At 39.3% G+C, this 23,271-nt stretch overlaps 1 protein-coding gene across 1 annotated transcript in view; it reads right to left on the minus strand.

Moving 5' to 3' along the window:
• The window catches only part of lrfn1 (leucine rich repeat and fibronectin type III domain containing 1), a 140,967-nt gene that overhangs the window by 13,875 nt on the left and 103,821 nt on the right, over window positions 1–23,271 (minus strand). The window contains exon 3 of the mRNA XM_084064815.1: window positions 15,850–15,975. The gene's annotated coding sequence lies outside the window, so the exon portion shown is untranslated. The remainder of the gene's footprint in view (window positions 1–15,849; window positions 15,976–23,271) is intronic.

A 23,271-nucleotide genomic window follows, 5' to 3' on the forward strand; every position in this document is an offset into this window, starting at 1 on the left:
TTTTTGAAAAATCGTGAAAATGTGTGCAAATCTTTGAATATAAATACTTTTAAAGCGAACATTTTTTACTCAAATCTTTGCTTCTGGGGGGTCCTTGGAACAAAATATTTTGATGGGGGTCCGCGGCCAAATACATATCATTTTGGGGGTCCTTGACATGAAAAAGATTGAGCACCACTGATATAGAAACATACGTTTTTCAGAATACTGTTGAGATTTAGGAGACATGTAGAATCGGCTTCAGGTCTCAATGGTTAAAATCAAAGCTAAACACACTTTTGTTTGCCACTGCTTTTTATTGAGATTATTTGAATCATTCTTCTGCACTGTAATCTTATTTTCATTTTGTATCCTTTTTTAAATTTATATTATATTCAAATGTCCTTTTATTACGAGTTTATTTTGCTCTGTGTCTTGATGTCTTAATACTTAAGGTTTATGTAAAGCACTTTGAATAGCCAAATTACAAATAAACTAGCCTCGACTATTGTAGAATAGGGCTTTGGATTGCATAAATATTTTAAATTGACCAAAAAACGACCCTATAGTGGAGACAAGTTAGATGTGCAGACATATGAATCAATTGCCCAGTTCAGAGAAAAGGGCAACTGCCTCTCAACTTCGTATTTTTTTTTCCTTTTTCCCTTGACGTTACTGGTTTCAAGTTGTGTTTTTGTATATGTTTTCAAACATATACAGACACAAAGCAAGAATTTGGTATACATACAGTATTTATCAATTTCACACATTGTTCATAGGCTCATCACATCACCCTGTATTATAGTCAGACTATAAAAGCTATTTTCAGATGGCTTTCAAAGCTTTTTACATACAGCTACCCACTAAGACAAGAAAAGCAACAGAACTTAGAGCAGATTTCAAATGAAAGGCAAAGGTCAAGAACTCAATAAGATATTGATAAAATCCACAGACTGTGAGAGTGTAAAAGTGGACCATTGAACCACAATTCAAGTTCAAGCTAAATGAACAGTGTGGATTTTATTGTGTGGGTTCAGACATTGTATACTGTATGTACTATATGTAGAGCATGTATCTCTTAAACTAAGTAAGAACTTAACTGTGAGATGATTGAATGAATGTCTGTCTGAAATGTTGGATGAAGTCATATCAAGTTAAACAAATTTGCTTTGCATTTTGTTTCCCACATAGTTAACCTCCAGTCAAATGTTGAACTACTACATGAATTAAATACATACAAATACATACTGTACACTCAAAATTAAATAGCCATCATAACATATTCGTTGTAGAAATCACTCACAGAATAGCTTTCCAAACTATATTTCTAGACTGACATCACTTCTGGCAAAGAAATCTTCGATATTCATCTAGACAAATTGTGCTACAGTACAGTATGTGAAAGTCTTTACATTTTCAGTGTATATCATGTTTGGCAACTTAGACATTCATCCAAACCAAAAGTTAATTCATATTTGTAGTCGTATTTCTGAAGTCATACACTTGCATGACAGAACAATTAAGACATTGTGCAAATACTTATGTAACTAGAGAAAGTGCTCCTCGGAGCATAGGTCTCCGCCAAGTCAGGTAGGTTATTGTGGCCTCCTGGTGGTGCTCTAATAGGCCATTGTGAAAAGGGTGCCATTTCTTCTTAGGTCTCTGCTGGCAATCGGACACTGCATTCAGGATTTGAGGCATTTTGTTCCATTTGTTTTTTCTAAATTAGACCTGCTGGTGGCGCTATAAAAGGCCAATGTGGAAAGGGTGGTATTTCTTCCTCAACGTAGTGCAAATGTGCGTGCAAAGTTACACCGCAATCGGACGCTGTGTTCATGATTTACGGCATTTTGTTCAAACGGGCCACTCATGCAAGCTTTAGATGTCAATCTTAGCCAATCAGGATGGAATATGAAAAATGTAACAGATCCGTCTTGATCACATGACTATAGAGATCATGTGTACCGATTTGCGTGAAATTTGGATACAATCTGAAGGAGTAATATCCAACTAGAAAGTACTGTTCCTGAAGAAACAGTGTGGGATCGCTAAGAATGTTGCAGGTATTGAGTATTGATAGTGTTAGTAGTGTTATAGGTTTGAAAAGTTTGAAAGGTTTGAAAGGTTTGAAGGGTTTGAAAGGTTTGAAAGGTTCTAAAGGTTCTAAAGGTTTGAAAGGTTCTAAAGGTTCTAAAAGTTCTAAAGGTTTGAAAGGTTCTGAAGGTTCTAAAGGTTTTAAAAGTTCTAAAGGTTCTAAAGGTTTGAAAGGTGTGAAAGGTTTGAAAGGTGTTAAAGTATTAGTGTTAAAAGTTTTTAAAGTGTTGGCAGTGTTGAATAGTGTAAAATTGTAATTGTAATGTAAAACAGTGATAGCTAGGGTCTAATAGGCGGTTGCTAGGGTCTAATAGGTGGTTGCTAGGGTAAGACAGGTGGTTGCTAGGGCCTAATAAGCGGTTGCTAGGGTCTTATAGGGGGTTGCTAGGGTCTAATATGCAGTGTATATGGTCTAATATGCGGTTGCTAGGGTGAACCTGGTGGTTGCTAGGGTAAAACGGTGGTTGCTAGGGTCTAATAGGTGGTTGCTAGGGTCTAATTGGTGGTTGCTAGGGTAAAACAGGTGGTTGCTGGGGTAAAACGGGTGGTTGCTAGGGTAAACAGGTGGTTGCTAGGGTGTAATACGTGGTTGCTAGGGTCTAATAGGGGGTTGCTAAGGTTTAATATGCAGTTTATATGGTCTAATATGCGGTTGCTAGGGTACAAAAGGTGGTTGCTAGGGTAAAACGGTGGTTGCTAGGGTGTAATAGGTGGTTGCTAGGGTATAATAGGTGGTTGCTAGGCTCTAATATGTTGTTGTTAGGGTATAATAAGCAGTTGCTAGGCTCCACTGTGGCTAAATAGCATTTCTCCATTGAAATGAATGGGATTGTTTTAGCAGTAAAAAGTGAAATATCTCTAAAAGTACAAATCATTTCAAAAATTCAAATGGTAGCCAATATGTCCTAAGTAGGCTGAACGTTATAGAGTTGGAACGGAGTTTCTAGCTAAAAGTATGAATTTCCCCATTGAAATGAATGGGATTTTTTAGAAGTAAAAAGTGCAATATCTCTAAAAGTACAAATGATTTCAAAAATTTGAATGTAAGCCGACATGTCCTGAGTAGGCCGAACGTTGAAGAGTTGGAACGGAGTTTGTAGCTAAAAGTATGAAGGACTAGTTAGGTGCCAAAAAACAGGGGTGACATAAATAAATATTGACAACAACAGTAGTGTGATCGCTTTAGCGATCCCACAAAAATGTGTTTTACATAAGTCAGCCTCCTGGTGGTGCTATAAAAGGCAGATGTTAAAAATTATGGGCAAAGGTTTTTCCTTGGCCTCTAGAGAGAGCACATACAAAGTTTTACACAGATCGGTGCAGTTATAGGTAAAAAACACAAATCGGCCTGTTATAGAGCCACCATGAGGCTGATTTGAAAATGTTCACGTGGCATTTCTTCCTCAGTCTAGTGGGAATGTACGTGCAAAATGTAAAGGAAATTGCACGCTGTGTTCATGATTTGAGGCATTTTGTTCAAAACGGAGCACTCCTGCAAACTTTGGAAGCCATTCTTACCCAATCAGGATTGAAAATGAAAAATCTGAAAGTTTTGTTTAATGACTATAGAGATACTGTGTACCGATTTGCATGACGTTTGGACAAAACCTGTAGGAGAACTGTCAAAATATGTGTTTTGCAAAAAGCGGCCTCCTCGTGGCGCTATAATAGGCCCATGTGAAAAATGTGGGGCAGAGGTTCTGAATTGGCATCCAGGGAGTGTGTGTGCACAGTTTCGCTGCGATCATGCCAACTGTGCGGGAGATTAGCTGTTCACAGACGGACACACACACAGACACACACGGACGGACGGACGGACAGGGTGCAAAACATACTCTCTCGCCATGCCTTTCGGCCTGGCAGAGACAATGATAATTCTAGGTCTGATGGCAAAATAATGAAACTCTTTTGAATTCAGTGCTTGTGGTATTGAGGAACAACCTTTCTTTCTTCCAATTTAATCTACACAATAACATTAAACACTGGGGTAACTATGCTTTTGACAATATTTAACGAAGTCAACAACAGCATTTAGAATTTCTGTTTAGTTGTGTTGTTTATTGTGACATTGCAAATGGTCAATCATTATCAGCTTTGAATGCAGCGGTCTTTAGTTCAGAAAATATAATGGTGTTGCGTCTAACGACACTGTCAGGCAAGAGTAAATTCCAATTAGTCAGTGTAGGCAGTGAACTGTTAGTTGCCCCGGAGTGACTCTTGTCAGGGAGGAGGCATAATTATTGACAGGCTGAGTTCATTGGAGTCAACTCTGTCTCCACCAGTAGATGCCTAAACCAAGCTCATGGAGCTCTGCAGCCCCTGGGATTTATAGTCACATCTCGTCAAGGGCAGGAATACCTTGGCAAATAGAGCAGCATTTGCATTTTATAATTGTGTCTGCATGCAAAGCACCACCACCTTCCAGCTTCTCTTTTCAATTACTACCCACTTAAAACTTAGCGTGTACAGTAAATTAATCAAGATACACAAACTACTGCTGCTATACAAAGCTTAATTATTACCAGTGTCACGTTATGCAACATGTCCTGGTATATGTCAGACCTCTAATCAATATCCCCTTCTCCAGTGAGATCAAGAGATCTTCTTAAAGATTTTTCTGGTGAAAATCAAACAAATAATTCCCTCATATGAACATGTTTAATAAAAGCACACAATTCTTTTCTAGGACAAAGCCCCAGTTAGATCCATGAAATCTTTCACCAGAATGTTCAAACTAATCACGAGAACCCATATCATGTATAATGCAATTCTGGGATATGGTCATGTGGTTGTTTTTCCAGCCAAAATAATTTTATGCTCAAATTGTTGACAAATGGCGGCTGAGCAAAAAACAAACAAACAAAAAAACTCCAACTATATTCCATCTGCTAGCTGCTATGATTAATAAATGAATCAGCACAGTGTTCTATCCTCTCATTTAAGATGGTTGCCTTTTTTAGATAATGCTGAGAGGTGTTGTTCTGAGCTCTGTACTCAGATTTCACACTTTGGAGTGCAACAAGAACATTGATGCAATTATAATAAACTTGAACCACACTATTTCATGTGTCTTAGTGAAGTAAAACTGTACAACGTCTTTATTACATTTAGTCCAAAATACCTCTCTTGTGAATGGGAAGAACAGTGTTATTTGCATGCATACATTTGTGTGACCCTTTATGGAGTGCTAATACTCTGGGGAAAACAGAAAACAACCAAGTACCTCAGCTATGAATAATGAGGCTAGTTTTCTTCCCTGCAAATAAAGCATCACAGCTGACTTTCAACGGACCATTGCTTTACAGTTACATTTCCAAAATAAGCATGCATAAATAGTTAAACAGGAGTAGTGACTTTATTGGCATTGGTTTGTTGACCCATTTTCTTTATTCTGCGCAATGAATTGTATTCATGATTTATATGCTTGTTTCATCATCTAAGACAGTGGTTCTCAACCTGTGGGTCGGGACTCCCGGGGGGGTCCCCACATGATTTTGGTGGGGTTTAAGGACTTTTAAGAACTTTTTAATTTCTAAAAAGAAAAAAGAAAGGAAAAAGAAAAAAGACCATTACTGCATCAAAAGTAATCAACTAACTATACTATAAGAACTTGTCAAACATTGGCCAAATTGTCAAATAATATAATATATATATTTTGCTGATCTACAAGCTATTTTCACAATATTTATCTGTGGAACCGAGTCAAACTACATGTAATGCCTCAACTCTTGCACTTGTCTGGGTGGGGGTCCCCAGTTCAAATAAGTACACAAGTAATGGCATCAAAATATACTTAAAGTACCAAAAGTGAAAGTACTAGAATGTTTAAAAAAATAGCAGATCTACAAGCTCACAGCACGTTGCGATGCATTGTGAGCTTGTAGATCGGCTAATTTCAAATAGCCTATGTATAAAATGGGGCAAAAGTGGTTAATGTATGTTTCATGATATCATAATTTATATCTGAAAAGTAACTAGTAATAGTAATAATAATTCAAATAATTGTAGTGGAGTAAAAGTACAATATTTGCCCGAGATGTAGTGGAGTAGAAGTAAAAGTATTGGAAATTGGAAATACTCAAGTAAAGTACAAATACCTCAAAATTGTACTTAAATACAGTGCTTAAGTAAATGTACTTAGTTACTTTCCACCACTGCATGCTTGGTGCTTCTATGAAACGTCTTACTCGTTTCGTCTTACCAAGCCTCAACTTGCATTTGTTCTGCTCATAATGCATCCCTGCATGATATTATATGGCAATTATACAGCACGCTTAACTTTTACAGCAGAGAATGTAGCCAAGAGTAGAGACATAATGATCATGGGTTTAGTACATGTATATGCCTCGAATTACATGCTTTTACGCCAAATATTATTGGGAAAGTATACAAACTATTGTGTTTATTAATATGAATTAATATTGTACCTTCTTTAAACACCCATCTGCATGCATAAAACACAAGCTTTTCCTTTTCTGTGTGTACTTTAATCGGTTGATAAGATTCAACTTCATAGAATTTCACAGTAAGCGCATGTTTACTTTTACTGTTATTGTTACGTTATTTACATAAGGGAAAGGATTCCTAGTCTGCTTTGACAAAAGAGCTAATTTATCCATTTTGGTAAATCGTATAATTATACTAAACATGCAATGACCCCTCCTAGTAGGTTTTCCAAGCATGACTTAATTACACAATGATGATTAATTTACAGGGATCCATGTGAATCATTCTATTGTGAAAAATGATTAAACATCTACAGTACAGGCCTCTAATGATTACTAAAGACTAAAGGTTGCCATACATAGGAGAAAAGTATTGAATGCCATTCACTACCCAATGGAGAGTACAGAATAACAGCTCAGAATGTTAAGTATTCTGTATATAATGCCTTAAAATTATCATAGCATTAGTAATCCTGTATACATCTGGGTTTGACAGAAACACATTCGAATATATTAATGATGTGTGACCTTGACAAACAAGACAAACAAAACTATAGTCACAGAATATGTATTCTACATATAATATTCTTTCTTGATTCTCTTTATCCTGATTCTATGTGAATTATAATTAATTGAACATACAAATAGCATACAATAGCCAAATGTATCAAAAAAGAGAGTGGTGAGAAAACAAATACAAATAAACATGCATTTCATGTACTCATGCAGTTGGGAAAAAGTCACACATGACAATATTAAGCTAATTTTAACTATACATTTTTAGAGAGCAAAAGTTTGATTGTTGAGGGGATGGAATCATTTCCTTGCCTGAATCCACATTTTTCTTTTATGTATCAGTCAATATTCATAAAGTGGTATGATAAGGGATATAAGGCAGTAGGAAACAAAAACAAAGAAGAAAGAATAAAGGGAAGAATACATAAGTAAATAAATTGGTTCACAAACATACTTTTTCACATGGATTTTTGCAAGTCATTGCAGGACATCTTTAGCCTGGTAAACCCTACCTCCGGAAATCTCATTTGTCATTTATTTCAGGAGTGAGTCTGGCATGATCGCCCATTCTGCAATTTTGGCTGTGGGCTGGAGTTGGGCGGGAGTAATACCGTTGACTGACAACCCCTTCAGCCAATCAGCAGTGTTCCCCTTCAGCCAATCAGCAGTGCATTTTTACCACCTCCAAACTAATGTGACGCAACGGGACTTTTGAGACGGCCATGCCCAAAATAGGTTGCCTTATTCGGATACATGCGTGTCACTGCCCGCCCCTGCCGGTTCTCTGAATTTTTATTTTTAAATAGGTTCTGTCATGATTAATTGACCACATATATGAAGTTAAACAACTAAATTCTATCCAAACTATATCTTAAAAGTAAATTCCGTGCCTCAAAAAAGAAGTTTGAGAGCGTTTTAAAACTGAAAGTAAGAAGTGAAGACACCGCACAAACAACAATGGCTGCCGTTCGTCTTTTGTCGGCTGCACTCAGGCTGCACTCGGCTTCATTCGGGCTCACTCGAACTCGCCACCTGATTGGCCAACTGTCGCTGTCAATCACAGAACGATGAGCGACGACGCTGATAGGCTCGGTTATTTGGTAATGCGCTAGAAATGCCCAGACAAGCCTTCATGACAGACTCCTTCCTGAAATCAAATGGAAATTAGATTTTCCGGAGGGAGGGGCTTTACCAGGCTAGGACATCTTGATAATCATCCCTTCCTCAGCAACAGTCACAAATCTTTAATACCTCGTCATCAGGTATGGAAATTCTGTGAGAAAATCATATTGTCTGCCCAATTATTATTTCAAAAACACATTCAAGAAATGTCTAATTAACTAAATTAAACTTATTTGCAAAACATCATGAACTTATTTTACTTATTTTCTTTTTCAAAAAACAAAACAAAAAAACAATTATAACGATTTGAGATGTTCAGATTATACACAAACACAAAGACCAATATAGGCACATCTGGAGTCAAGACTGGAAGCCTGCATGCAGCCCACTTGGCTCACTGGAGTCAAGTAAATAATGACCGCATAGTAACTGAACTGAACCTAATTTATAATATTGAAGAAAGCCTGTAAGCCTGTGTAATTTTCTTGATGACAGCTAGCTGTTTACAAATGTAGCGTATGTATGCTTGCCTGTGATCTCAGCTAACAGAAAATGCATCTTATAGGCTTGAACAACATCATGATGGCTATTACTGTATATGCACCAATGTCTGAATGAATTATATGCCACTTTGGCAGATATACGTAAATTTGTATGGCAAATGAATGCAGCAAGCCCTCTCATTACACCCACTGTAAAACCAGGTATGTGCACCCAGTCAGTATATTATATAATACTTCCACTACAAATATTGTAATGGAAATATTCTGAGAGACTCATTCCATGCTCATTGGATCTCTAATTGGAAACATGTCAGACTGTCAGCCTGTCACTGAACCTGAAGGCCCATATAACACTTTATTATCTCTTACATTATTATTTCTTTATCGACAATGTTTCATTGCCATGGTGATACTTAGTATATTCTACCCCTTGCGTCACAGAAATAATAGATTGTCATATGACACCAGTTAAAAGAAACATTCTGCTTTTTTGTATGATACACATCATGTAATGTCTCTCTCTGTCTCACTTCTTTGCATGTTTTCTGTCTGTCTGTATGCCAATTGGCCTGTTAAGATTATATGCCACAGAAAATTGCCATAGACTTAGCCAGGCCCCGGGGACATAAACATAACTTTTTAAATTGCTATGACATTTCACCCCCTATCCCAGTCGTAACAGCACTATTGTTTGAGTATTACAAATGCATAAATTCAATAGAAAAATATGAGTGTGATGTTTGTAATATTACAGTGACCACTGATAATGCTGGAGGCAGATTATTAAATGGTTGATAAATGGAAAAGCTGAGCTGTTCTGGCAACTTCAACATCCATTTGAGTAGAGGAGAGGTAACAGAACCCCTGTGTGCCTGTAGCGGTGTCACAAATAATACATTAAGTAATCTGAGGGGGTGGCATTATCTAAAATCATGTATTTCCAGTACCAGTCTCTTTAGTTAATTCATAAATATATAGACAGTTTCAGGCTGTAAACAATACCAAATTATTTAACCAGTCTTAATCGCTTTACTTCGTCATATGACGAATAGCGAAAATAGCCAATCTCCAAGCTCACACCGCTTCACGATGCGACGCATTGTGCGCTATACTTTGAAAATCTTGAAAGAAATGTGCCCATTTTTGCCTATAATGACATGCCCAAAATAGGGAGACCAGGTGTAATTGGTTAACTGGTTCCAATGGGAAACTACATAAACTATCAGAGAATCGTCTGTCTAACCTACAATAAATATCCATGAGATTTATTCATATCATTATTAATTATCATCATCATCATCATGACAGAATTGCAGTCCAAAAGTTGTCATCTGATCTGAGAATTAAAAAGCAGGTTAACAAATGTAGCTGTCATCACTTTCTTCTGCCTGCTGCAATCAGACAATACAGTTTGACAAAACTAACCATTTCAATTACAATCAAATAAGATACAAAAATTGGTATTTCTTTCAGATTTTCAGATGCAGATTAGTCAAATTAGGAAAACTGACCAAAAGAAAAGAAAACACTCTAAAAACAATATAGCAAAGTATTCACTTTTGCTCAAGATCAAATTTCTAAATGTGACTGGGATGGTTATGTCTCCAAGGCTATATAGTACACACTAAAATCCTCAGTGTTCATTTATCCACTCAGAGCCTGTACAAATGTAACCAAATGTACCCGTATCTGTCCATTTGGTTCCATTTGTACACTCTGAGTTGTACGAACACTCAGAACTTTCCAGTGTATCTCTGCAATTCGCCCTGCATTGCCAGCGACACAGCGAGCCTCATAATTAACAGCAGAGCAGACTGCTCAGTGGCGTTATCACACTTTAATATGGCCTTGCCTGTGCCACTTGTCCATGAAGCTAAACCCAATGCAAGGCTCACTGTGCTGCCAGGGCCACTTAGAACAGCCCTGCTTCATGTGCTGCTCCCTTCCCTCTTGCCCCCCCCCCCCCCCCTTACCCATGAGCCAATGCAAATTACAGTAACAGCTTGGACGTGCGCATAATCTCAAGTGGGAAGAGCTGGGCTCTGTGGCGAGGCATGCGGGCAAATGGAAGCGGAGAGGCCCTGCCAGGCCTCTTTAGGAGCTCCGACTCTCTTTTTCTCCCCTTCGTAATGCCAGACAAAGGAAGAGGGTGGCTCATAACCAGCTATTCGTCTGACACCATCACATGGAATACTCCCATACCTCCGTGCATCCCTGTATGGGGTAAATGATACGGGAGAATTGTGCTCCTACTCAGACGTGTTTTTTCCGACACGCAGATGGTCACCAGTGCTGCCTGCATTCCATTATCGAACCACTCACTGAGTAGGGCATCAAACCACGAGTAAGACATTCAAAGGGTTTAAGATAGAATGAGAGAGGAGAGGGGGAGATGGATGCAGGGCTGTGTACAGAGCAGACTGCAGAACAGATGCTATTCACTTGTGCTAACATGTACATTTGAAAAAATGAAATCAGTAAATAACCTCTCTGTACCCCTCTACATCGAATTACATTTCTAGTGGTTATTGCTTGATCTAATACAAAGGTTTTTCAAAGGTAATTAACATTTTTTCCACTACAAATTGTTTACATCGTCAGGATGCAGAGCATTCATGGTGTTATCGCCACTTCCAGAACCTGTGTGCGTGTGAACGAACACACACACAAGTCACACTATCTGTGAAATTATACACTACAATGTATGATCACGTTGAATCTATAGAGCTGGGTAAAGTGGAGGACAAAGAACTCAACCTCAGGGCTTAAACTCAACTACACAGTGGAAGTTGCCTTGTGAAATTTGTACTTGAGTTAAAGTACTAGAGTGCTTGCTTTTGAAAATACTTAAGTATCCAATCCAATGCTTTTAAAACCATTTCCCTCCAAAATCAAAGGTTTTCAGACATTTTCCAAATTTTCACTGTATTTGAAGTAGGGTTTAAGTGGTTAATTCATAATGTACGTTTTTCCCTTCATAGAAATGTATAGTGGAGTCAAAAGTACAATATTTGTCTTTGAAATGTAGCGAAGTGAAATTTATCAGAATCCAAAATATGAATACTCAAGTAAAGCACAGATACTCAAGAAATGTACTTCCAGTACTCAAGTAAATAAGAACTTAGTTGCTCTTCCACCACTGCATGTGGTGTACAGGAGGTTGGGAATCGCTTAAGGGGAACCGTTACAAATGTGTTATCCCTGTGCCCTAAGACAGCTCTGTCTAAAATCACAGATTTTTTATTGTCTCCCATAGCGACAAACAAAACCAATGAGTTTGTTCCACCCTCTAGTTTTGTGCCAAGTAATAAAACGATGTAGAGCAAGAGCAAGAGAAGATAATGGAATGGGAGAGACTGAACAGTTTGTCTGTGAGAGCACCTCCTTCTTATACACTGTCAAATCTAGAGAGTTAATTTCACCCTGAAAATGTACATTTACGAGTCAGTTTCAAAGTGGACCCGTAATTCCTTCACTTCCAGAGTGAAATTGAGTAACATTAATGAACTCTTTAATTAACATCGGTTCACCTGCTACATTGCAAAATCGTGTTAATTTATCTCTGAAAGGGTAAAAATGGACCTTATTGGATGTCCACTTTGAGACACTTTGGATTTTACTGTGCAGGATCATTGTCTCGGGATGAGAATACTTGTTATTGTTAAGAGCTAAAAGCACTACAACTAATTTGACTATAAAGTTCAGACATTCAACCGTAAGTAACCACAAAGTAAATGTCCCATTTTATAGCTAATGAAGAAACAGATCCTGGCAGTTGGCATAGTAGATCAATCTAGGTTGCTTATTCCTGTACCAGTTACACTTTATGTAAATTCATCAATTACATTAAAGGTAGGGTAAGTGATTTTCTTTGGTCAAAATAAGTGTTAAATAGCTCTATATTCTGATACTGCTCATTGCTATAGTGTGTTTGTTCAGTAACAGGAGTCTCCATGTCTCTCCAGCTCTTTATTAAACAGAAAATGCATTTTCAGGTCAGGATACCAGTTTTAACCAAACAGGATAGAGAACTCAGTCAAGATACAGATTAAACAAGTGAAATTGGAAGTGATGACACAAAGAAAAAATTGGAACTGGAACGCTATAAAAATGAAATGTGACTGAACAAACACTATAGCAATGATTACTATCAGAATATAGTGCTTTAACCTTTTGATACAAAACTTTTTGTTTTAACCAAAAAATATCACTTACCCTACCTATAAATAAAATGTCATTGAGGATGTTTATATTAGGCAAATAAGTTGTACCTTTTTGCATTTTGTGTACCTGAATATAGACGACTTGTGTATGTCAACAGTAAGTAGATAATAATATATATTAATTAATACATTAATATTACATTTAGCAGAATTCAATATCAGTTAATACAGTACATACTGTATTTACCTCCACCAAAAAAGTTGGTTTTGTTTTTGCCCCAATCCGCCTGCCTGCCTGCCAGCCTGTCTGTCTGTTTTGCTATTTTGAGGAGGGTAAAATGCGGCATATGGCGCTATGACTAATTCAGGGCGCATTTTACCGTCCTCAAAATAGCGAAACAAGCATTGGCCACGCCTCCAGGTCTTATGTCTTAAGACTCATTCCCTGGTCTGGCCTTTGGATTTACAGACATCAAATGACGTTGTTGGTAGTCAATGAGTTAACACATTGATTGCCAAGATATTAAACATAGTTTTCTATGCCCTTGCCAGCGTATAATTACCTCAATCCTATGATATTTGAGACGGCGTGGAACCTTGTGTCCCAAAAACACAAACAAAATAGTCCCCGTGGGTTAGCGGAGGGATCTGTGTATCCATAGGAACGACAACGTTCTAACCGCAATCCACCATTTTGGGGCTTCGGCGCGCTGAAAACTAGTGGTTTTCAATGCAAAAAAAAGAAACCGAGTTACAGCAGTTTTTCTGAAAATCCCAAATAGGAAGCGGATTTTTTGGAACGACGTCACATCCACATTCTACTTCTCTGAGTGACGATCGATCATTCCAAAGCTGTGTTAGGTCACCCCTTGTGGAATTTCCCCCCCAAAAAGTTAAGAACGCATCAATGCGATCTTGGCCATCAAGTGATGCATTTGAAAGAACGCATCAATGCGATCTTGGCAATCAATGTGCTAATATTTCTGGTACACAAAGTAAAATCCTATTAGCTGGGTCCATTTGGTTACATTTGTACACTATCAGGGTCAAATTAACACCTAGAATTTGACTGTTTAATAACATGTCCTCGTTTTGCCTTTGCTCTGATTCCAGACTAAGCACATTTTTACACGCTAGTTCAATTAACACCGAGGATGTTGTGCTGTGTATTTACCACATGCTCATGGAATACTGCAAACACAGATCTACTGTATGCACAGATTTATGCGAAACGCTGGAGAAGCCTGTGCTATACATCTTGTTACCACCTGCATACTTGATAACTTAGTATAAACTGCACTCAGAAGAACAGATGGGCAAAGATGTCTGAAGAATACAAATGGGCTGCAATTGCTCCACTTTCACAACATAAATTGTGTTTTTATTTGACAGATGAGGGCAATTTCTTTGAAAGGACTAATTAAAATGTGAGAATTATTTTCTATGACACAAACAGATCAGGATGTCCCATGATGTTGCACTAAATTCTGCAGGATGTAGGACTGTTGTGGAGTTATGTATTGGAGGAACAGAGGCATGTTTTTCCCCATTTTATTCTTTTGTGTAGCAAGAAAAATGTCTATCCCTTTTGTCTCTTCTGTGTTTTGCCACTGCTTAAACAGTTAAACAGCCCCCTGCGGACAGGCACCACCACAGCCCATAGGATTCGCTAGCGCAGCGACAAAGATTGCCCTCCCCGTCCAGTTTCCCTCCCCCTGAAGATGGCCAATTGGGTTTGTGCAGACGCTCAGCAAGCTCGAAGCCCCGGAATGGGTTCAAACCCCTAGATTCCACGATGGTGGACAGGTACTTTACCCCTGAGCCACCCGAGCGCTCTGGACAAAGGCATGTTGAAGTCAGCAACACTAGCTGGCAAATTAGGAACAACCCCGCTATGTCAAATGAACCAAAGGAGAACAAGTGGACATCATACTCCTGCTTCAAGTGTTGTGTGATCGCCCTGACCGCAGAAACCCCAGGGATCCTCCTAACCGCAGAGGGTCAGAGGTGTGTAGAGTAAACCAAAGCCCCAAACCAAAACCCAAGGGGGACGGCCCTCAGACGACCCTTTTCCAACACAATGCTGCATCATCACTTGCGTGACATTTTCAGGCTGTAGCAACACCAGGCAGGCAGATGTTAAGGGGGATATACAGTTCAGTATAGCCGTAGTACATACTTTACAACACAAGTCCTGGAAATGACTGACTACTCTCTTGAGACACAGCACAGATCATTAAACTCTGGCCTTTCATGTAGCAGACGTTAATTAGCCTCATATTATTAATAGTCTTGTATAGTTAATGATCTTATTTGTTGGACATTTGAATGTTAAATCCATTCCGTGCTATTGTATCCCTATGTCCTTGGTCACATTCAGGCTGTAATATAACCTCTCTGCACCTGTAATTTCCGTGTGCTGTCTTTTCATACTTGCTCAGCTGTGTAACACAGCAGTGTTTCTCAACCTGTGGGCCCACTGGTGGGCCGTGAGGGTATTACAAGTGGGCCCCCAAATAATTGGCATGAACATTATTATTCAACCCATTCAATCATGAAAATTTATATATTTATTTTTTTTAAAGTGAACATTTGTAACTCAAATCTTTGCTTCTGGGGGTCCCTGGAACAAAATATTTTGAGATGGGGTCCAAAGACATTTGTAGTTGCGTTCTCAGATTGAATGGGTTAAAACATGTACAGTACAGTATATATTTAAACGCTTTAAAAATATATTATTTAAAAAACAGGCACTGAAAATGCCTCTGGCCCACCCATTGGCTGCCGTGTTAAGTGGTCAGATGGGTGGGCCGCAAACGCTTTCAAGATTTCCAAGGGGGCCCTGATCCAGAAAAGGTTGAGAACCACTGTAGAATCTTCTGCCTCCAAAACACCACATCTTCTCCTTAGTCAGGCGCCCTGCTTACAGAGGGGAGTCAGTCTGCAGTGGCTCAGAAAACAAGGGGAGGGAGGGTTCCACAGCACACTAAAACAAGAAGAGGGAGGAGGGTTCCACAGCACACTCACCAGATATCAAGCCCCAGTCTCCATCGCTTATTTCACATCAGCATCCTGTTTCAGCTGGCAGCCCAAGCTCTGGCAGGAGGGAGACTTCCAGTGTCTGGCATCAGAGGAAAAGCCCCACCTAAAGACCTGGGGACACAACCAGGGTTATTGTGGTTAGGAAAAATATTTCAGTTGACTTAACTGAAAGTTTACAGAAATTCATCGAGAAAATGTCGTTAATTTTATTTTTGTCAACAATCGTCAAAAATCTCAGAAATAGCAGATCTACAAAATCACGATGCGTTGCATCGTGTCAAGTAAAAAAAAATCGGAACTAAAACTTCAATTGAAAACGAATCAAATCTAAATGGATAAAAATACTATAACTAGAAAAAGTGCTCCTCGGAGCACAAGTCTCCGCCAGGTCAGGTAGGTTATTGTGGCCTCCTGGTGGCGCTATAATGTGCCAATGTGAAAAGGGTGCCATTTCTTCTTAGGCCTTTCACAGCAATCGGACACTGCATTCATGATTTGAGGCATTTTGTTGCAACAATGTGGTTTTCTAAATTAGACCTGCTGGTGGTGCTATAACAGGCCAATGTGGAAAGGGTGGCATTTCTTCCTGGGCCTAGTGGGAATGTGTGTGCGAAATGTCACGAAAATTGCACGCTGCGTTCATGATTTGAGGCATTTTGTTCAAAACTGACCTATCCTGCAAACTTTGGAAGCCAATGTTAGCCAATAAGGATGGAAGATGAAATTGCAGACACATCCATCTTGATCACATGACTATAGAGATACTGTGTACCGATTTGCGTGATAATCTGAAGGAGTAAGAGCAAAAAATAGGTTCCTCCTGGTGGCGCTCTAAAAGGCAGATCCTGGGCAAAGGGTTTTCCTTGGCCTCTAGGGAGTGTGCGTGTAAAGTTTCACACAGATCAGTGCAGTTATAGGTAAAAACATGAATCGGCCTGTTATAGCGCCTGTTATTGAAAGTTTTTAAGTGGATTGTTTTCCTGGGCCAAGTGGGAAACTAAGTGGAAAACTTCACGGAAATCGCATGCTACGTTCATGATTTGAGGCATTTTGTTCAAAACGAAACAATCCTGCAAACTTTGGAAGCCAAGCTTAGCCAATCAGGATGGAATATGGAAAATCGGACAGATCCGTGTTGATCACATGACTATAGAGATAATGTGTACTGATTTGCGTGTCTTTTGGACAACATCTGTACTATAAAAAAAATGTTTTGCAAAAGTCTGCCTCATGGTGGCGCTATGACAGGCTGATCTGAAAAATGTGGGGCAGAGGTTCTGCTGTGGCATCCAGGGAGTGTGTGTGCGCAGTTTCACAGCGACCAGGCCAACGGTGGCGGAGATTAGCTGCTCGCAGACAGAAGGACGGACGGACGGACGGACGGACGGACGGACGGACACACGGACACAAGGACGGACGGACAGGGCAAAACATACTCTCTCGCCATGCCTTTCGGCCTGGCGGAGACAATAACCTTGGACATAACTCTACTGATAGAATAAACACACAGCACGACTAAGGATAGTTTTCCATCTGGGAGCTCAGCCAAGGTTAAGTGTAGCTGACAGAAAGAAATTGTTTTCAAGTTTGTCATTTAGTTTAAGAAACTAGAAAACGGCGCTCAAGAATGAAAATTTTGGTATTTGTGCAAAACGGGCCCTCCCGCAAACTTTGGAAGGCAATCGTAGCCAATCGGAACGGAATCTGAAAAATATGAAAGGAAAGTCTAAATGACTACAGAGATATAGGGCCTCATTAACTAAGCTGTTCGTAAATAGTAATAGTGTGTAAATAAAGTGACTAAGGGGGGAGGGGTATTTTCTCTAAGCAAAAATTGCGGTGCAATTCACAAAAGGGGGTGTAGAGCCCTGTTATGTGTGGACCACAGGTGTTCCTCATTTCTGTCTGCAAGTCAGAGGCGCGTTCACGTGGAGATCATTTGCATTGTCCGATGCATTTAAAGGAGTAGTTCATCCAAAGAATGACGCGCACACACGCACACGCACACACACACACACACACACACACACACACACACACACACACACACACACACACACACACACACACACCTCGCCTCCTGGCCGAGGAAAAACATAGAGAGATAGCGAGGTAAACTAGAGACAGATTACACAGTAATAATCCTAGTGTAAAAACGGACACAGAGGTATAAGGGTGTTAACTCAGGTTGTGCGTGGCCACAGCAGCCAGCGCATTCTAAATAAACGGAGTGACCCACCTGTCACTCACTTTCAGGACCCTCCCATGCAACAGCTACAACCAGTTGCTCTATCGCAAGCACCATGCCGCTTCCTGAGTCTTAGGACGGTCCGCCTTCGACCCACCCGATTGGACAGAGGGGGAAAAGCAGCATGGAGCGCATAAACGCAAGATGTGCGCGACACGCGGAAAGATGCGCAAGACCATGAATCCACGCATTTGCATTGACAAAGCATTGGCAGATTCCGCCCCATAGGTAAAATAAAAGTGCGGTGTGATCGCGCCCTTAGGTGAGACACTGATCTGATTTCCAAACAATGCCAAAAGAGGCATAAATAACAGGAAAGATAATTCCTTCATTGTACCTAAAGAAGAGCAAAGTGTGAAGAGTTGCAATATGAAAAATGTATCATATTTTGACAGAGCTTTGTAATCTATTCATGTGCAACAAAACATGGAGAATCTTCCACAGTTCCACTCCTGGTGAGGTTTTATGACTTAGAATGGAGGGTGATTAATGCATCCAAATCATTGCGATATCTTTAACGCTAGATTACAGTCTTAATGTTAACATGCCTGTCTGTGTGCAGTTCTAATGTGGACAAATATTGTTAAAAAAAAAATGTGGTCATTTAAATTCATGCAGGAGCCTATTTTTACTTTTCTTCTACAGTTGATCCTTTTCTACCTTCTCGGGTTTGCCAAGGTCATGAAGTGATTTGTCCCCTAAGATTCAAAACCAGTCACAATACATGTCAAAGCTCTGCTGGCAGAAAGGTAACATGCAATCCTAGAAAGATTACCATATGGCTCTGATTTGTCTATGCAGAGCCTTCATGCATGAAAACACAATTCTCCACTCACATTCTGCCAGTCCTATTTGTATTCAGAGACAAGCTACGGGGTTGTCACGTTCAGTTATTCATCCATTCAGCTAAGTATTTATGATATAGGGTTTTCCTTTGTGATACGTCATTCAAATCCTCCACAATTAATTCCAATATAGAGTCAAAGCAAGATTTTAGGAGAGAGAGGGATAAAAACAACTTACATTAAGAATGTTGTTATTACTAAGCAAGGCAAGTTTATTTGTATAGCACATTTCAACAACAAGGTGTATAATATACACCTTGTTGTTGAAATGTGCTATACATATTATGTAAAGCACATTTCAATGTAAAATAAAAAACATACTAGGTGAATAGTCAGAAGACAGCCCTAATACGCTGCATATTGATGCTTATTAAGTGTAGTCCTCATTCTAACAGCCCAGGCACCATGTAATGTGTGACATCCCTGTGTAATATGTGACATCAGTAAACCCCAGGAGGCTTTTGTTTCCAACAAGATGTCCTTCGGTTGTCCAAAATAGCTATACAACGGACTTCAGTTTTATCTCTGGGTATGCAGTGATCACCTCTTCACCTGGTGCAGTGTGATAAGTCAGCTCAGGACACACCTGTCTTGCTTCATCTCCAATATAGCTTTCCTTCACTACGAACATCAAATACTCTACGCCGCACTTCCCTATCCTCCTCCAACTCCCCCCTCCCCCCAGCTCCTTATATGAAGTGAAAAGATCAATAATTCTTCAATGCTTGGCTACTTTGGCCAAAGGACACATTCTGTCAAGTCATTATGCATCCGTGTGATTTGTTCATATCTGTGTGCGACCGAGGCGCTTGTTAGGGGGACAGTTACTCTCCTGCATTGCAAGCCAGGATACTTAGAGTGGGCTGCTGTGATAACAGGGGAGACTGTGGCTTCTCTTTTTTTTCTTCAAACCAGTTGTGTCCTGTCTGCCTCTCCCATAGGAGAACTGAAATGAATGCCATGAGGCCAGGTCGGCCAATCAGGTTAGACAAATGATATTTAAAAAAAACACTCAGTTTGGTGTATAAAAGCTTTATAATGCATAAAGCGCTAAATGGGCTCTTTTCAAAGCGACAACACAGACTGTAATTTGGTCAATGTATAACGATGATTCATTTCAGGTTAAAAGTGCCTTCCACTGTACTGTACTCTTCTCATAACTAAAGCAAACTCCCTAGATCATAACATATTGCCCGTTTTCTGCCATGGCAAAATGAAATGCTGTAATGGTTGCAGATTTTCATCCTCTGAGATATCAGTTCTTACCCGAAGAAGAAACAGAAACTGCTGCAAAATCCCTCAGGCATCTCATTACATCAGATCATGCTGACCTCATCTAAGGAGACAAAAACATGCCTTGGAGTCCGAATCAATTATAGATTTTACTGAATGTCTTCACACTGCACATAGTCTCTATTCTCTGAGCTATGGCATCCAGCTATTGACGGCAGAATGACAACCTCCGTGCTTTGCCATCAGATAAAATAGGGCGATCCATTGCATTTAATAGGCCGTAAAATAGGAAATCGATTCCACTGTGGCCAAGTGGGAAGCTCATTGCATATTAATCACAGACTTTAATTATTTTTGAATTGCCTGACTGAAGTAAAGGTCTTTCTTGGTGAGAAATGTCATATTTCAGCAGGATGCCTGCTTTTACTAAACCGTGCTGATGACAGAGCTTGAAATGAAGACAAGCTCTACCCTGCTAGAGTAGGCTCTTGAAAGGACACTGAGAAAGTCACACTGACTCAGCATGCCATTTGATCTAGAAATAGTGCGGCCGTGGCGAGGTGTAGCATGGCCTGATAGCTGTCACTACTTTGAAGTCACATTCATCCTCAGCATATCAATGACAAAACATAGCAGAATATCTCCATTTCTTTAGGCTCTTAATTCATTTAGAGCTTGTGAAATTTGGAAGTATGATTTATGTTCACGCACAAAACATTGTAGCATGCAACAGCATATCAATCATAATATGTATTCATGGATTTTCAGTAACAACGTTCCCTCCATAAAAACTTTAATTGCATCTAACAAATAGGGAAGCCTCGAACAGCCATGCCCTGAATACATCATCATATTGAAAAGATGTCACAACAATAAACCTTGTGTAGAAAACTTGAAATATACCTATATCATTTCCTAATAACACAATAAAGCCTTATTATTCCCCATGCTTGATGTTATCCAAAAGAGGAGTCTAGTTAGGGATGTAAACAACCACTAAACTGCAGTGATTGGTTAGGACAAATAGCCATTTTGGCTTGAGCAGTTTGCACTAATCTAAAACACCATCAAAGATTAATGAATGCCAATATCCCACTGGCAGGACCCTGACTTAACTGAGCTCTCTACTTGGAATTAAAGGAGGTGGTTTCAAAGAAAATTGCTTGTAGTAGCAGTTTGATTGACTAATTAGCCTTTTTATTAGCTTCTACAAACCTTTGGCATTAGAGGTCAAGTCAAAGATGAACGGCCTCCCTGCTAAGCGATCAATAGTGATGAATGTGGTGTTGGGGGGCAGGGTTACGACAGGACCTGAGGCAACAGGATTAGGATAGGATCATGCACACCCATTCTTAGTGCCAATTAAGCCTGGTACTGTAGCAGTGTTACAGGCTAAACCGAACAATGCAACTAGTCGGAACTCCTTGCTACAAAACAGTTTTAAGGCCATGTCACACCAATGCAACTATTATTGGCCATAATAGTTGCAAGTAGTTGCATGTTGCAAGGAGTTGCATTGGTGTGAACTGGCCTTATTATAGTAACACATTAAGTAATACTAATACTTGTAGCAATTGGTCATTAATGAAAGTAGTAATACTTTCATTAGTAACAATGTAATATGGCACATTACTTTTACAAATTGTGAAATATTAATGACATTGTATTTTGCCAACCAGTCGCTATATAGACTTTTATAACATTTTCCCAAATATATACTGTGCGTTGATGGAGGCTTCCATTGCAGAGTGAGAGTGGTTGCTTATGCTTCATCATGACAATTTCATAACAATAACACGTTTATTGTGGAATTCTTCTCTATTCCATTCACCCTCTTCCATTTAATATTATTCTATTCTATTCTATATGCATTTTAATATTATTATATCTAGGGCTTTGGCACCAGATATAATAGAGATAGAGACCTTACCTCAGGAGGTAAGGTCCCCAGTTCGATCCCTGGATACTCCTGTATTGAATTGACCTTGAGCAAGAAACTTAAACCCTAACTGCTCCTCATGGACAGGTTGGTGCCTTGCATAGTTTCCCCCGTCATTGGTGTGAGAATGTGTGTGGGTGGGAATACAGTAGGTGAAATACTACGTACATCGTAAAACACTTTTAAGGGTTGGAAAGAGTAGAAAGACACACATATGCATTCCATTTACCATTTAAACATCCTAGAGAGCTACATGGATAGTCAAAGTAGAGCTCCTAAACATTGATGGCTAAAGTGATGTCACAGACACAGCTCTCTTCAGATGAATGGCTCTGGAAATGACAACAGTTTGTTTTTCACTGCAACAATTTATTGCTTTAACATGCAGTACAAGTGTCATTTGTGGGTGTTTCGTGAAAGTAACCCAAAAGTAACACATCTCTTGCCACAAAAAGCAATATTGTAAAGTAACGTATTACTTTTAATTTAAAGTAATGAGTAATAGGCTATGTTATTACATTTTGAAAGTAATTTCCCCACTGGTTGTTGGTCAGACTTCACCAGACATGAGGTCATATACAGGGGTACGCCATAATCTGTTTGAGTGGCTCTGATTTCATTTAAGCCTTCAGGAAAGGATTGGGACATGTTTTACAGATATTTCAGCCCAAATCTTTTAAGCCTCTCCTAGAAGGTCAAATATTACCAAGGATCAAACCGTCTAGGTGGGTATTAATCCAAAGTAACTGACAACTAATACATTTTTAAATCCAACATGTCAATGACCCGCTAATGAGATCAAGGTATCAGCCTCTGAAAAGGGTAACAATGTTCCTATACATGTAGTAATGTATAGAACATGTAATTAGTACAACCTTAGTACAGTAGTATGTATTTTAGTGTGTAGTGAGTTGGCTCCTCCTTTAGAGTCTCTATTTTATATTTCAAATAAGGCTTTAGTGAATTCCCTCAAGAGACACATTCTGACCTCCAGACTTGGCAAATTTACAAGTATGTAGTGATTTTCTCTTACTCCGTTTTACTGTAAGCTATACTCTGGCAAACTCTCCCATTCAAAAACTCAATATTCTGCTGATAAATACTCCCACCATATTAAATAGAAATCATGCTATTTTTTTTTT

This window comes from Gymnoscopelus microlampas (assembly GCF_963454915.1).
Source record: "Gymnoscopelus microlampas genome assembly, chromosome: 8".
Taxonomy (NCBI): Eukaryota; Metazoa; Chordata; class Actinopteri; order Myctophiformes; family Myctophidae; genus Gymnoscopelus; species Gymnoscopelus microlampas.